This window comes from Lycorma delicatula, chromosome 4 (assembly GCF_047948215.1).
Source record: "Lycorma delicatula isolate Av1 chromosome 4, ASM4794821v1, whole genome shotgun sequence".
Taxonomy (NCBI): Eukaryota; Metazoa; Arthropoda; class Insecta; order Hemiptera; family Fulgoridae; genus Lycorma; species Lycorma delicatula.
Genome location: NC_134458.1, coordinates 115,942,687 through 115,960,081, shown reverse-complemented (window position 1 = coordinate 115,960,081; position 17,395 = coordinate 115,942,687). Strand labels below are relative to the sequence as shown.

Sequence of the window (17,395 nt, the reverse complement as noted above, 5' to 3'; positions counted from 1 at the left end):
GTGAAAGTGTGGAATAATAACAATACTTATTATTCTGTTATAATTATTTTTTTAATGCAGTTATTACGAAAAGTATACATTTTTTAAAATATGTCAAACTAGCACTAATAGGCAAACTATTACATTACATTACTATTATTTATTTTTTTTTAACATAATAATGCATCTATTCTTTGTCAGTATATTAATTTGTAAGGGCTGCATCCTTTACGAAATTAAAAACTGACACTTGTAAAATTGTATTTGTTGTAATTAGCAAATACTTATTTGAATTCAGTAAAGAATTGGCATTTTTAAAAATATTTTATTTCCTATAACCCTGATTTCAACAAGTTACCCCCAATAGATATGGTAGGTTTGTTTTCTTAGTGGAAATCTTATTCTACCGGTTATATATAGTAAAATAATTAAATATTAAATAATCTTGAATTATTTAGTTGATTATTTTTCTCTTAAGTGATGATATTAGATAAAAGAACTGCAGGAATTCAATTGTTATTATTAACTTTTATTTAAGTAAATTTACTAGTATTTTTAGTGAAAGTAAATTTATATATTATTATTTTCTCTTTATAGTATATGGAACGATGTAATATATTTTGTAGAAGAGTGAATTTAGTCTAAAAGGTGTTGTATGGTGGTGCAGCGAGCGACCGTGTGTGCGAGTAGAAGCGGGACGAAATTTACAGGGTGGCAGGTCGTGCTGCGACGGTGGATGACGTAGCATCAATTCCCCGGTAACTATGGCTACAGATGGAGCATGACGTCACATCGGATCGTTGTAGCAGTCGTTACTATGGTAACACAACGTATGACGTCGAAGTAAACGTCATCAGGACCCGGTTTAAATGGGCGCGCCGCAATAATTGAACGGCCATTCGCTACCGAGAATCCCGGCATCGGCATCGTTGCCGCCGTTCAACCGCTTCGTTCAAAGTGATTTTTTCCAAAAAAAATAAAAAAATAAAAACAAAAAATAAAAATTAAATAAAAGTACTGAAGTTCAACTCACTTAACAGCTAGCGATTATTGCGATATATAAGTTATTTTATATTTTTGTACTTTTATACTGTTAAATTTTTAATTTAAATTATCATTTATTTTATTTTTTTAATAATACACAACTACTCCTCTTTGTTTAATAACTTTTATATAATAAAAGTTTAGTTCCGCGTAATACAACAACAATCACAACAGAAAACAAGTTTTACATACACCCAGCGTTCGGTTTTGCATCTATTTAAATTAAGAATCAAACGATCTGACGTCTTGGATCTTTCCTGCTGCCTCGTTTTACTGGTAAGTCACCAGCCGGTATTAATATTTATGTAATCACTATTTTTTCAGTATATCGATCGCTGTTATAAACTTGTAAACCCTCCTTTTATTTTATTAAAAGTTTTCTTTTGATTTTCTTTATTTCTAATGGTATTAAATTAAATGTTTATTATGTAAACTATGAAAAAATAAAACTTGTCTGAAATTGGTAAAATTCCAACAGGATGTATACCGATTAAGGAATCTCGCCAAATATGAACTTTATTTCCATGTATGATATTTAATTTGGGTTTTTATATTATTTTGGGGGATTAACGACAATGATTTGTTTTATTTTTATATTTTATTAGACTGTAGTAGCCGAGTTGATGGAAATACTGTTTGATATAAACAGGTGGTCCCAGGTTTAATTCCTGATGTACGGTTAATATATTTTCATTTAGCATTTACATTTATTTATCTTTAAGCAAGTTAAAATAATTATTTTCCTAAAATACATTTTTCACGTCTATTATATTTTTATGAAAGCATTACTTCAAATTGTGTTTACATTTTCCCGTTATGCAAGAATGATTTAAACAATTTTAATAGAACTTACCGGATGAAGTTGAATAAATTTATAGCTATATATTAATTTAGAATATAAATGTTAAGCATGTCAAATTTTAAATAATTTTGAAAAAAAAATTTCATATTATTATTTTTTTGTTTGTTTTTTAAATGGATGACAATCCATTGGAAGGTATCCATTTATATCCGTATGATATATTAAAAAAAAAATATTCTAATAATTTATGGAAAAAAAAAATGTAATAAGGGTTTTAAAACAAATTTAAGGTATAAAAATAAAGAGAATCTTTAACAAGTTTCCCAATGATAATTTTTTACTGAGTTCCCTTCAACGGAAACAGGAAACTTTATTGTTGTTATTATTATTTGCTTAACTGTAAAAAAATCTAAGATAAATTAAGGGGAAAAAATTAAAACTATTTTCTATAAGGATAATTTTATTTTTTTTAAATTTTAACTGTTGATTTTGTTTCCTTGTGTATAAGAGTGATAATATGTAAACGGGAAAACGATAGTTAATTAATGCAGATCTTTTTTAAGCAGAATATGTACGTTACATTGGATCAAGTACTATCTACCTTGAAGTATTCTATTATAAAGTATTATCTATCTTTTTAATAATTAGACTTTACTTATTTAATCAATACCCTACCATCCAAAGAATGCTTTATTTTAGTTTATTCAATTATTATTAATAGGTATGTTAGTTTATTATTTTCAGTTTAAATGCAAACTTTAATAGGTTTGCAGTTTGATATACTTTGTTAAACCTATTTTGTTTTCAAAAATTTAATTTTAAATCTTTCTAGGCTTATTATTCTGTACAATGTTTATACAATCAGGAATTTAAAAATCAACAAAAACTGGTAAAATCAAAGAAGAACGGCCCATTATAGTAACTTTAATAAATTATGTCAACGCGTCAATTGAAAGTGTAAATAAATTATTTTTATTATGAAAGAAGAAAAAAGTGTAAATTATTTTTTATGATGGAATTTTCTAGTCCAAAAATAGTTACAGTATCCTTATAATATAATATTTATTAAGTTTAAAGAAATAAATTAAATTCAATGTACCCATATTAATGTTAGAAAAAACCTTTTTTTTATATAAAAAAAAATTCAAGGCTGTTTTTATATAAAAGTCAGTATTTATTCATTTAATATATATCTTGAATCCTATTTCTTTACTTTCCCGGCGAATATAGCTTGAATAACTGTATAAAAAGGGAAAGTATGATAATCATGCCAAAAATGAGGTGTCGGATTTTTTGCAAATTTTAACGTTTTAGGGCCCAACTAATTCATCTAGACTAAAAAACATACTAATGTACGTATGTGTGTCACACTGGTTTTGCCCTAATATCTCAGGATTGATCGAACCGATTTTCTTCAAATTTGGTTAAAATATTTCTACACACATTGATCATATTATTTTTTTTTTCAAAATTCGTTAATGGAGTAAGAGATATCGAAAAACAACCATTTCGATTTTCTTCAAAGACATTTTACAGGGAAATTTATTAAAACAAATGTCTTACCTGCAACGAATATATAAATAATAAAAAAACCTTTTTCAAAAAATCAACCCCCCTCCTTTTGAAATTGACATATAAGTTTTTTTCTTCTTTTGCTATATCACCCTTCGGTTTAAATAATTTTCAAAAAATCTTTGAAAGTTTATACTTCATATGTCGTACTATCAAGAAATGTCTACAATTTCTTTTAAATAATATGTCGGGGACCTAAAACAGAAATTTTTTTTTTGAAAACTTTTTTTCTTATTTTAACCTTTATTGAAAGGAGAATTAGAGTTAGAGAAAACTTTACTTAACCAAATTTGTTAACATTAATCTAATTATGAATATTTTTTAGGAATAGTTAATTCAAATTTATTCCCCACCTCTAAAAAAAAGTATTTTGTTTTCTTTTGGCTCTAACGTTTTACTGTTAATAGATGAGAAGATCATGGCATTTTTTTGTATCAAGAAATTAATTTTGTAGTTTAAATAACACCAACAGCATTACCGGAATTAAAACGTAAAACCTACTGGGCGTAAGGTTGTATTTATATTACCAACTACTCTTCCACAGAATAGTTTTATATTTATAAATCTTCAAATTATACTTATTAAGCTTCAAACTAATTATATATATTAGAAGCCTTTAAAAGTGTTTTTATTTGATAACTTGCTTGATAAGTTAAAAAAAATTAAATTTCTTTTAATAATTCATCATTTTCTGATCATCATAAACTAAGTTTATTTGTATGATTGAGGTGAGTTTATGTATGCATGAAAATTCGTTCAGCGGTTCTGAAGTAATAATTACGAACGAATAAATAATATATTACGTTAAAATCGAGTAATCTTGTTCCTGATATAAATAGGAAGTAATTGCTTCTTTTCATTGAAATAATAAAAAGAGGAATGTATTTTAGAGATTAAATTATTTTGATTGATGTGATGGATTCTTATCATAAGAATTCAATACTGGATCGATATGAAATCCAACCGACCAATATTTTTAGAATGATAGAATCCAGCAAATGTTAAACAAATTGAAATAATTTTTCATATTATCTAACAGCTGTTAAAAATATTTGATAAAACGTGATATTTTACAAAATAATTACATTTTATCAAAATTAAAAACTGTTTTTTTTTTTAATTTTCAAATTTTGTGATACGAGTAATATTTGCCACTATTATCACATAAAGAAGTAAACTTCTGAATTCTATTTAGGTTTGTTAATTACCTAGATAGGTGTTTGTTCACACACACATATATATATATATATATATATATATATATATATATATATATATATATATATATATACATACAAACACCAGTTTAAAGTAAAAGATAAATGTTAATCGTTTAATTAATGTGAATAAACTACATAGACAATATGTCACATAAATACTATGATTAGGAAAAAACAAACAATTAAAATAATACTAATTTTGTATTTTTATATTGATATTATTATGTTTTAAAGACCAACAATCAGAAAATTATTATCGCTTGAGAAACTTCAACAACAGAATTGCATATCGTTTGAAAGTATTAAAATATTTAATACAATTTTTATCTAAAGCTATAAAGGTCTAAAAAAAATTCCAAAGGTAATGCAATCTTTAAATATATAACCAATAACAAATCAAATACATTTAAAACTTTTGCATAATATAATGTGACAAAATAGACTACAAGTAAATAACGTAGGAGTTACAAAGGGACGCCCCCTAACAGGGAAATTTTTGAAAGCTAAATCAGCGTAAAAATGTATTTCTTAGAAAAATAAAATGGATAGTACAAAACCATAAACAAAGTTGATAAATAAAATTACATATACGAATCGATATTATATAAGGAAGAAGAATATTTGGCTCCTTGAAGAATTAAAAATAATAAAAAATAAATTACAATAAAACTTATATAAAAGTGTAACTGATCTCATCAGAGGTGCTCTAGTAAATTTCCCATTTCCGCAACATTTGATTTTGTATTATAGCAGACTGCAAGAATATGGTTCACAACTACAGACAGCTGACTACATGGCAATGTTACGAAAAATGCATTCATTTCGATGTTTACATTGATTAGAAGCAAAAATTATCTTTTTCATGTCAAATGTTTAACTTTTTTTCTTGAATTAGATTTTTATCTATTTATTTTATCGCCGTTTGTCTATGGATATCCAAAAGCAAGGACCATTTTCGTGTGGTCTGATTTTTATAATTTAAGTTATATATTTTATCGGCTCATAATTTATCAATGAAAATAAAACTGAAGTGAAGGTTTTAGGAATCAAACTAAACAATTATATGTAATACCCAGAAAAAAATTAGTATATAAATATTTGAACAACTCAACATTTATCAGTGGAAACATCAGAGTAAAAAATGTTTTATTCGTTGGAATAATCCAATTTTTATACGCCAACATGTTCACAGAGTTACAAAAAAGCTTAGCAAATGCTTTGGTATCCTACAGAATGGTTGGTTTTAATTGTCTAGTTCGAGTTTCGTCTGCGGTTCAATATTTTCAAAACCACGTTTTTAGATATGATGCTAGATATATGCTAGAAGTAAACAAACGAGTCATTGACTCACAGCGTTTGCTCAACATTGTAGAATATGTTCAGACATCAGCAGTGTCCGTCACACAAGATTTAGGGAAGTGGTAATATTTTTTATTAATAAACATGACGACAATGAATACTTAAAATTAAATGTAGACAGACTATAAGTTAAAACGAATTTTATGTGAAAGGAAATTTTTTTCTCCCAAAAAGCAGTACTGGAACGTCGTTCCGGGACCATTGCACATCTGATTTCAAGAATTTTTTAAGTTTTCGATTTCATCATACTTAAACAACCTACATTCTGTGTGCTAATTTAGATCGACAATGCAGTACTTCATAATTAACACAATAAATGGAAATGGAATATACAGTTAAGCGGTTGTTATTTCGTTACACATTCATTTATAACATTTTTTTTATAAAGATTATCGATATAATCATTGTAGTACCGAGCAATAGAGGTAATAAAACAATCTAAAATTTAGTAGTTGGCTTTGACAGTCTAACTCAGAATTTTCCTTAAAAAATGTTGCTTGAAGCCCATTATATATGTTTGCTAAATCTAATTAAAATTAAATTATACTTTTAACTAAATTTAAATAAATCATTACGTGACAATTTTAGGCAAAGTGACAAATTCCGCAAATATCAGGTTTGAAAATACGTAGATATGAAAGAAATTTGATCTTGGTGCAATATTTAAATACTTAGAATGATGTTTTAACTTCAAAAATTTATTAAAGTATAATTATATAAATATAAGCAATATAAAATTTAAGTAGAAATTAAAAAAATATACATTTTACGTATTCTATAAGCCTGCTAAGGGACGCCACAACTCGTCCATTAGACAATTACGTTATACGAAATAGTCGTTAAAGGCAGTTTTATTTTCAGGAAAGGCTTTTTTCATGTTAGCTCATCGGCAATATTAGGTACTGGTAACTTTTTTTTGGATGATTAATTCACCACGTAAGCTCAAAGCTTATGCATGGGAATATGAAATAGAAATTTGTAGTGTATAAAAATGCCAAGTCTGACGGGGATTCAAACCCGGGACCTCCTGATGAAAGGCCGAGACGCTACCACTCCGCCAAAGAGATCGTCGGCTAAATTTAACACATATATATTGCTAACCAGTTAAACAGCCTCAGTTTATAAGTGACTCAAAAATTAATCTATGCTAGAAAAACAAAACTATTATTGTTCTTATTTTTTTATGAGATCCCCTGTAGAGAGATCTGTGATCCATCTGGATCACAGACATCCATCTCCTTCTACTGCTCCGTAACTTCTCCAAAATCCTTTCTACTTTTGCACCACTGCTTACAGTATAATATCAGTGTAATATCCTCCTTAAGCTTTCCCTATTTAATTTTTTCTTGATGTCTTCTCATTTATTCTCTAATTAACTTTTCAATGGTCTTCCCCCTCATTATTCTAATTTTTGTCTTCCATACCATACTTTGTAAAAATTTAATATCCATAGTTTTACTTTTCTCTGGGCCTTTTACTTACCAATATGTACTTATTATTTGTAAGAATTTGTGTGAATTATCTCTTGCGTAACACTGTATAATAAGTGTATATATATATATATATATATATATATATATATATATACACTTATTTGTATGAAAATATATATTTTTATTTTATTTCAATAACTGAGTAGTATACACACATCTCTTTACTTTTAATATTATAATTATATTTTTAATGAGAAAAAAACACCATCTCATGAAACAGAAATTTCTCTGAGATTACGCAACGAAAATGTATAAAAGCAGGAAGAAAAAAGTATATATATATATGTTATATATATACACACACACACACACTCACACACGAGTATATATGGTTGTCTAACATTGAAAACCTTTTACAGTATTTAAATTTAAGGCGTAAAAAAAGATTCCAATTAATGTTGTTTAAAATTGGAACAAATTTAAAATAGACCAATTAATTAAAATTAAATATAAATAAATAATTCAAATCTATTTTTGTTGTAAACTTGTTTTCAAGGCTACCTATATTTTCTGTTTACAATAATTCTTTATAATTCATATTCATGTAATATATAATAATAATAATTAATAATAATAATATTAGCATAAATTGTTATTTTATTCATAATTTAAAAAATAAAAAATAAATAAATTAAAAAAAACTGACGAAGATGTTAAAGTTTCTCAGGATTAGTATAAAGTTTAAATTATTTAACCTATATAAAATAGTTGAAACTTTCTATGACCCTTACGACCTTAAATTTTTATTATTTATTTAATCGTATTCCAATTATTTCTTCTTTTTTTTTTAAGTTTTAAAAACAAGTTTTATATAGATCTGTTAAACTAGTTTTAAAAAAACAATATTTAGGGGCTATTTGATAAAAAAATAACGTAAAAAATAAATATATACTTATATAAATCTACATTTCAATTTGATAAAACATTATTTAGAGAAAAAATAATTTAAACAAATTTGTAATTCTGTAAAAAAAATTATGAAAAATCAAATATTTATGAATGCGGGTTTTATTTTTTCTTTGATGATATTTTCAATCATAATATTTTGTAAGTTAAACAACCCAAATTTAGGCATAATTTTCATTTATTTGAATCATTCATAATAAGAAGGTTGAACTGTTTTGGACAAGTTTTGTCTCGTTTCATGTTCCACGAATGGATAGATTTTCCCGTTATCATTACCCACCTTTTCCTATCTCCTTGATCCTTTCGTCCCGGGTTATTTCTATGGCTTTTTTGTTAACCACCATTGATTGTGTTTTGTGAAGAACTCTTTGAAATTTACTTGGTATTTGTGAGATTTAATGGGGAAGGACTATAGTCTATAGGACTTTAGACCTGTCTGAAGCCTCTTTGATTTCTATCCAATGGCTGTATATAAAATCCAATCTGGAATTAAGGTATTTATCGAATAAAGTTGGGAAAACTAAATATTGCCTAACATAATACAATAGAAAATAATATAACACTAAATAAGTTGTGTATTTTAGAAGGCTTGATATTCTGACGTGTGTGACCATATTCTCGGCATTATGAGGTTTTACAATCGTATATTTAAAATAGTGTACAGAATTGGTGATTTTTGGATCATAATGTGGCGAGAATTAAACAAAATGCTTTAATTTCTAAAAGATGTCAAATGTTTCATTGAAATTTAATGGTTTTTTTCCAACAATCGATTAGTATGTGGGAACAGTTTACAATTATATTACGCAAATATATAAGGATATTTTTATGTATATAAGCATGTATGAAAGTATATGAATGTTTAGGGATGTATATTTATCTTTTAGTATATATCTGTGTATATGCATGCGCGACGTTTTGTTAATTTTATGTCTTTTTTTTTAATTAGCTTTGCAAATTTCACTGTTATTCTTCTCTAATGTTTCTGGATTTTGCCTTCCGTATCTTAGTTTACTTCATTTTGTATGTTGAGGCCCTTTTATAGTCTCAAATTGTGTACTTTATCTTATTTTATTCTTAAAAAAAATTTTGATTTGTTTTTCATTGAATCTAATTTTTTAATAGTTTTCTAAAAATATTTCTACATACCGTGATAAGTATATATAGTCTGTGTTTTGGTGGTCTTGAGTTTTGGGCTATGATGAACCATCCGCCAGTTGTTCGCTCTTTTAAAAAAAGCTGGCAAAGTGTTGCATGACTTTTAATAATAAGATTTAACAGAATACAAGCCAAAAAAAATATATTTTGTAGAGGGGAGAAAAAAATTAAAAAAAATATTTTTCTAAAAATATTCATATGTAGATTAAGCTTAACAAATTTATTTAAGTAGAGTTTTGTCTTAATCTAACATCACCTACAATAAAGATTGTATGATTAACATCATATTTCTTACTAACATAGAAAAAAATATTTTTCAAAAAATCTTTCTTCATTTTGGGTCCGGGGTCTATAATTTTAAAAAAAATGTAGACATTTCTTGACAACTCTATACATGAAGTATAATTTTTCAAAAGATTGAAAAATATTTAAACCAAAGGGAAGTAGAGGGAAAGAACAAAAACATATATTTCAGTTTTAAGAGATGGAGGATTATTTGTTTAAAAAGTTTTTTTGAATTATTTTTACATGCAATGTAGTTAACAAATTTATCAAAGTAGAGTTTTTTCTCAAGTGCCTCTGAAGAAAGCAGAAATTGATTTTTTCGCAATATCCCCTACTCCCTTAACGAATTTTGAAAAAATAAAATAAAACGATCATGCCCTATATATATAAATTTTAGAGCTAAATTTGAAGAAAATCGGTTGGGTTAATCCTGAGATATAAAACCAAAAGAAGTGTGACACACATTTTTTGGTCTAGTTGAACTACTTAGATCCTAAAACGTAAAGATTTGCAAAAAACCCGATACCCCATTTGTGACATGATTACCATACTTTCCTCTTTAATATATAGCTATTCTAAATATATTCGCCGGTAAAGTAAAAAAAAGACAGCGAAGAAACTACTTCAATCCTCACACAATTTAATTGTACAATAAAAGAAATTGTGTGAAAGAAAAGGGGTTGGAAATAATCTTATCTTCGATTTTATAATAAAATTAAACTACCTAATAATTCGCTTTAATATTGGAAGGACAGGTAGAAGGGAAAAATTGTGTAGGCAGGCCACGTTTGGAGTATGTAAAACAAATTGTTGGGGATGTAGGATGTAGAGGGTATACTGAAATGAAACGACTAGCACTAGATAGGGAATCTTGGAGAGCTGCATCAAACCAGTCAAATGACTGAAGACAAAAAAAAAACCTAATAATTTATAATTTAGGTATAATTAAAATGTTATAATTTAATTTAATTTCAATGCAAATTTAATTCAAATGAGATTAAGTTTAGTTTCACTTAATTAATTTGATTGATTTTTAATAAAGTTAATGTAGTATAAAATAAGGTTATATTTTATTTCAATATAAAATGTAATACGAATAAAAATGGAATTTACCCTAATTTTAAAATATTTCTATATTAATAAATAATACAATTCCAATAAAGTATTGTGTTATATTTCATGACTTAGTAAGTAAATTACAATAATAATTTCCATTTAATGTTTATTTATTAACTTTTTTCTGCTACCAGCAAGACTATTATTCTATTGTATAATATTTAATTGCATAATTAAATTGCATCTTAAATTACAAAATTTTACTTAAGTTATATTGCTGAAATTCCTGAAAAATTCAAAGAAATTTTGTTTTTTATAGATTTCGTGGTGTAAGAAAATAAAATTTAAAAATCTCCAGCACAATAAATCTTTTAGTTTCTTATTCTTCTTCTTCTTTAAATTTCTATTCTAAGAAATCGGCATCCAGCTAGAAAATTATTTAAATGTATGTTTACCAATAACTCACTCTTAGTTTGACTCAAACTTCATAGATTAAAAATTATACAAAAGAATTGAAGAAATATTATCTCATCTCACTACTATATAAAGAGACAACGTCCTTTTGGTTACTTCCCGATTATCGCGAAAAAGCGTTAATCGTTACGAAATTTTAACTTTAGCTTTCTTATTAATCCCACAGAATATTTACCACAGTTCAAACGTCACCAGTTTCACTTCTATAAATCATAAATAAAAAAGAAGTATAAATAAATAACCTGGAACTTCTTTTACTAAATCTAATGTCTATATCGGTTGTGATTATCTATATCGATTCATTACCTATTATGTATATTATTGAATATTAGCTATTGATACTGAGCTTCAACATTGATATCGACTTCAGAAATTTATGTGTTTTACTAAATTTAATGTCATTGCTTAATCTGGTGGTGATCCGCTAGAAGAAATCCTAAGATAACAAAATCTGATGCGGGCAACACATGACTTCCTTGTACGCCAATTAAATTACATTTACACATTTAAAAAAAAAATGAAAAGTACATAAAATTTTATTTCATTAATAACTTCTGATATTTTTTCACATTTTTTTGTTGTTATTATTGAATTACAATTCATCGTAATTTTTTTTAAAATGAGAGGTTAATAATTATTGATAAACCAATATATTTATATTAAAAAGAAAAGTTAAAAAAGCAGATAAAGTCTAATTCGAACCGATGTGCCTTCCCCTTTTAAGATCCAAATATTTCATTAATTAAGATTTCATTTGGTTATAACTCTTCTTTCTTTTTCATGTTTAGCCTTCGGGAATTACCGTTCAGGTATTACTTCAGAAAATTAATGAGGATGATATGTATGAGTGTAAGTGAAGTACAGTCTCAGTTCGACCATTCTTGAGATGTGTGGTTAATTGAAACCCAACCACCAAAAAACACCGGTATCCACGATCTAGTATTCAGATCCGTATAAAAGTAACTGCTTCTACTACGACTTGAACGCTGGAACTGTCGACTTTCAGATCAGCTGATTTCTGGTTATAACTCTGGAACCAATGAAAATAAGTACTACTTATGTATATCGTTGAAAAGCTCTCAATGAGGGCTTATTACTGCAGTTAAGAAAAAGTCCAAAATTCACACTCTTTTGGATTTTGGGCTTTTTTTGAACACTTTTGGTCCAGTTGATTGCAATTAAAAGGGGAGGTGTACAACTAGATGTTAGAACAGTTCTAAATACATCTACAATGTATTTCAAAATTCAATGTATCTACAAAACAAAAGTTCTAAAATTTCAACATCCTACGGCTAATAGTTTTTGAGTTATGCGAGATGCATACGTACGTACAGACGTCACGCCGAAACTAGTCAAAATGGATTCAGGGATGGTCAAAATGGATATATTCGTTGAACTAAGACACACTGAACTAAGAAACTCCATCAGAATAAGCTATACGCATGACACTCATAGATTCGACTTTTAATTAAGTATTAATATTTTTATAACACCTAGGTCGGCGAAGTCACAGATAGGAAGGAGAACTCCTACGGCTTATACAATTTATGACTGCAGAAAATGTGAGTTTACGTGAGAGTTCTCAAAGATTTGAGGAGCAATATATATGCTCGGCTCAAAATTGAGTTCAACCTTCGAGAGGTCTCAAATCAGATTTTGATTATCTGCTTGAAATTGGCTAATTGAATTAGAAAGATATCGAAATAGTTAACATGTTTAAAACCATTGCAATGCCGAAAAATAGGATAATAAACTCATGGACTTTGCTATGATGGGAGCAAAGTAGTTCTTGATCAACTTCAATATCTTCCTGATTTCATTAAAAATTTGGTTTTGGAAACACATCTTTCATTTAAACATTTTATTTCGTCCGTATGTTATGAATAGTGAGAACCTTTGAGAGCAATAACCCACAGATAATTACTAAATATTATTACAATTTTTGAAGTTCTACATGCATATAGCGCGGACGAAGCCGTGACGAGGGTTGCCAGTTATTAATGTTTTAGTAGATTTTTTAAAAGTTGGTTTTACTTTTTCTTAAAATTTTTTATTTAAAATGTGGATAAATTTATAGTAAACGCTGGCCAAATGAAAAAAAAAAAAAAAAAAAAAAAAACTACACAAGGAAAAAAGTTGGTCATCATAAAAGTAAGAAAAAAAAATATAGAAAAATGACGTTAAGATGTTGCTTTTGTATGTGACCTCTCTTAAATGGGCGAATATTATCTTTTAACCTGAGTTTTTTACCCACTTTTCGAAGAAAAGTACGTTATTACTTTCGGTCATGGTAGAGAGGGAGGAGAAAATGAATTTTCTTTACGTTTTGAGGTATGAAAGTACAAAAATACCATTCACTTAAGTTGTGGTTTCCTTATATATAAATATAATTATTATTATTATAATATCATTTGATGTTGGCAGCAAAGAATCCTCTGTAATTTACTGTTGAGGATCGGAAGATTCCATCTCCGAAGCCTCAGGTATCCTGGAACTCGAGGTGGAGGCTGTCAGAAAGATGGAAAAAAGAAGAGAAAGAATGACCTAAGGGAAAATCCAAAAGATAGAAAATAAAAATTTTGGTAGTTTTATGAGCTTTGACAAATTTAATGAAAGGATGAATTTTTTAATAATTGTATGACTGCAGCTGTTTTGATAGATATGGAATTTCTTTGAAATGGAAGATTTTTTGAAGTGGCAAGGTACATCCTTGTTATCTTGTATTCTCTTGAAGTTTTTAATGTCCTATGACAAATCTACTTCTGAATAATCTGTTTGACAAGACTAGATTTCTTACTAGTTTGCTAGTGATTTTATCACGGAGGAAAAGAGTTTTTTTTCTTTTTTGCCTGGGAAAAGGACAAATGATCACAACAGTCGTTGCCCGTAACCCTCAGAAAAAATACCATAATAATTTCCATTTCCAACAGAACAGAGAGGATGTAATATAGAGTATGTGGTTTAATAATTCGAAAAGCAATTTATCAAATATCTAAGCGATTTCTCTAAACAATATAAACTATTTTCAAACTAGTTCTAAATACTTTATTATTACTCTGGTGGTATTTCTGAAATCTTAACAGCAGTATTAAATTAAATCATTTACTAAGAAATATTAGAAAGAAATTTTCCTGTAGGAAATATATTCGTTTATATTTCAATTTGACACTTACATAAATTATTTAATTTTGAAGAAATACTAGAATTCATATTAAATAACCTTAATCTATTAATTTTTCTTTCTTTTTTATTATCTAAAGCAAAAATAATTTATTGTAGCATATTTTTTAACTGATCAACGCAAAATTGTTGCTCATTATATTGTATCTGGATAACGATATTTTTGTTTCTCAAGAAATTATAGAAAAATCGAAATTCATATCCTACAAAGATCCTTTTAGATACTTTTTAGGTAGATTTTTGTCAGTTTCAAAATCCAAATTATACAATCTTTTATATTATTTTTTTATCTTTTCTATACCGATGGTATTCTTAGGATTTTGGCTAGACTTTCAGTTGATTTTGTTCAGGATATGGAAACTTATTTGAGTTATAATTTCATTGTTAGTGTGTTTTGATGAAAGCCTTTGTGTCAATGAATCTATATAAGGACGCTTCATTTCTAACCATTGGTATTACCATAAACTTAATCCAACCTAAGGCTGTTATGTTTATCGGTTAAATCCGGTTTTTCTACTTATTTACGAGTGTTACATAATAAATCTATACAGCATATCAGAATTAAAAGAAAAACATTTAAAAGTAAGAACTGAGAATGCTACCGCTATATTACATCCATTAGGATATGAGTTTTAATGCAGTTTACTGTTTGTTAGTGTTTTAAAAACTGGGAAAAATTAATTTTAATGTTTGGCTATTATATTAAATAGTGGGCTATTCATAAAAATATACATGGATTTTATATGTATAGCCAGTTTTTATTTTACCGGCGAATATACAGAAGCTAGAAATGTAGCTAAAATACCTATAATAAAGAGTATGGTGATCATATAAAAAATAGGGTGTCGGGATTTTTTCAAATCTTTATGGTTTAGAGTCCTACTAGTTCATCTAGATCCAAAACATATGTACGTGTACGTAAGTGTGTTACACTGCTTTTACCTTATATCTCAGGATTGACAGAACCGATTTTCTTTAAATTCGGCTCAAATATTTTTATAAATGTGATATCGATCATACTACTGTTTTTTTTTTCAGAAAATGTTAAAGGGGTGGGGGATATTGCGAAAACCAATTTTGATTTTCTTCAGAGACCCTTTAGCTTCTTCAGAGAAAAAACTTTAGCAAAGTTTTTGCCTACACTGCATACATAAATAATCCCAAAAAAGGGTTCAAAGATTAATCTCCACCTCTTAAATATTTATATTAAGTTTTTGCTCGGTTTCAATAGTTTTCAAAAAGTTTTTGGTATTTTATACATCATATATTGAGCTATCAAGAAGTATATCGAATTTTTCAGGATTATAAACCCCGTACACAGAAAGGTTTTTTGAAACTTTTTACGTTCTTATTTTAGCCTTTATTGGAGGGGGTGTCAGATTTAGAAAAAACTTTACTTAACCAATTTATTAAGCTTAACTTATATATAAATATCTTTCGAAAGATTTTTTAAATTTATTCCTCACTACTAAAAATTATAATATTCTGTTTTTTATTTCTAACTCTTTCAATTTCTGTTATTAAAAAATACGTTTTTTTATATTTCTTTGCCACTTTAAGGAGAAATAAAATTTAAGCAGTTTTGGCCACTATAATATACCACACCCAAAATAAGCAACTTTTTTTTTTCATTACTACCATAAATGTTATACTTTATATTTTCAATATTTTAAACAATTTTTTTTTAATTAAGGATCACTTTTTTATATAAAAAAAAAACAATATTATTATTATTATTAAATTGTCCCCACAGAGTAATCGAGTTCCCAAATTCAAAATTTTTTTATTTGAAATTTGGAAATTTTGATTCTTAAATATTATTTTGGTAATCATTATAATCAATAAAAAAGTCCCATTTATATGGAATATCCAAAATTTAAAAATATAGGGAAAATATTTTTTTGTTCCTTATATTTAAACGTTCATTATGAAAATGAAAATACGATTTTTAATGATTGAATTGCAAAGAGTTTCCGGCAATCCGTGAAAGGTTTTGCAATGAAAAAACTGTGCAAGATGTTGTATGACTTGACCGGGGTAGCTGAGAAAGTCAATACTTGGCCAGCTTTTTTTACCACTCCAGCCGTCTCTCGCGTCCCAAATACCATCGTTCTCTGTCTTTCTAATCTACCTCCTCTAATTTTGTAGCAGTCATATTATTCCGTACTTGTTTAAACCACAATTCAGGTGGTCTTCTCAGTTTCTTCCTTTCTGATAGCGTTCGATTTAATATAGGTTTTGGCCACTTTTCATTCTCCATTTTTTATGCATATCCATACCAAGCAAGGAACTTTTTCTCAATTTTGCGTTCTGTTATTGGGTCCACAGTTTCTTCGTAAAAATCATTTACAATAGCATTTATTTTTGTACATCCTTCTTCATCATTTCCCACGAATCTCAACCATATGTCAAAAAGCTTTGAATTACAATTTGATATATTCATACCTTGGTCCTATGTTATACTTTTTGGCCGTAAAAAAACAATTAAACCTTTGCGTTTCTTTTATAGTCTGATCAATTTCGGTTATTTTTTTTTTTTACTTTCTTTCTACAAATATTACGCTTCCAAAGTATTTATATTAAATATACTTCTGAATAATGTCACATTGGACTTGCTGATCGATTACCTTTACTCTAATTATTAGATATTTTCTCTTTTTTTAATTTATTTTGATTCCGTTAGGTTCGCATACATCAGCAGTTTCTTCATCACACATTCATTGTTATTTTCATCATCTGTATTATCGCCTGGTCTCAACTAAATATAAGGAAAATATATAGTCATTATTTATTAGAATACCCAGAGATGAAGTTTTAATGTAGGGTTTTTTAACGAATTCATAAATCAAAAGAAGATGAATGTAACC

At 27.3% G+C, this 17,395-nt stretch overlaps 1 protein-coding gene across 1 annotated transcript in view; it reads left to right on the top strand.

Annotated features, from left to right (window-relative positions):
* Positions 1-890: 890 nt before the first annotated feature.
* The window catches only part of Tob (Transducer of ERBB2), a 275,091-nt gene continuing 258,586 nt past the window's right edge, over positions 891-17,395 (top strand). The window contains exon 1 of the mRNA XM_075363995.1: positions 891-1,299. The gene's annotated coding sequence lies outside the window, so the exon portion shown is untranslated. The remainder of the gene's footprint in view (positions 1,300-17,395) is intronic.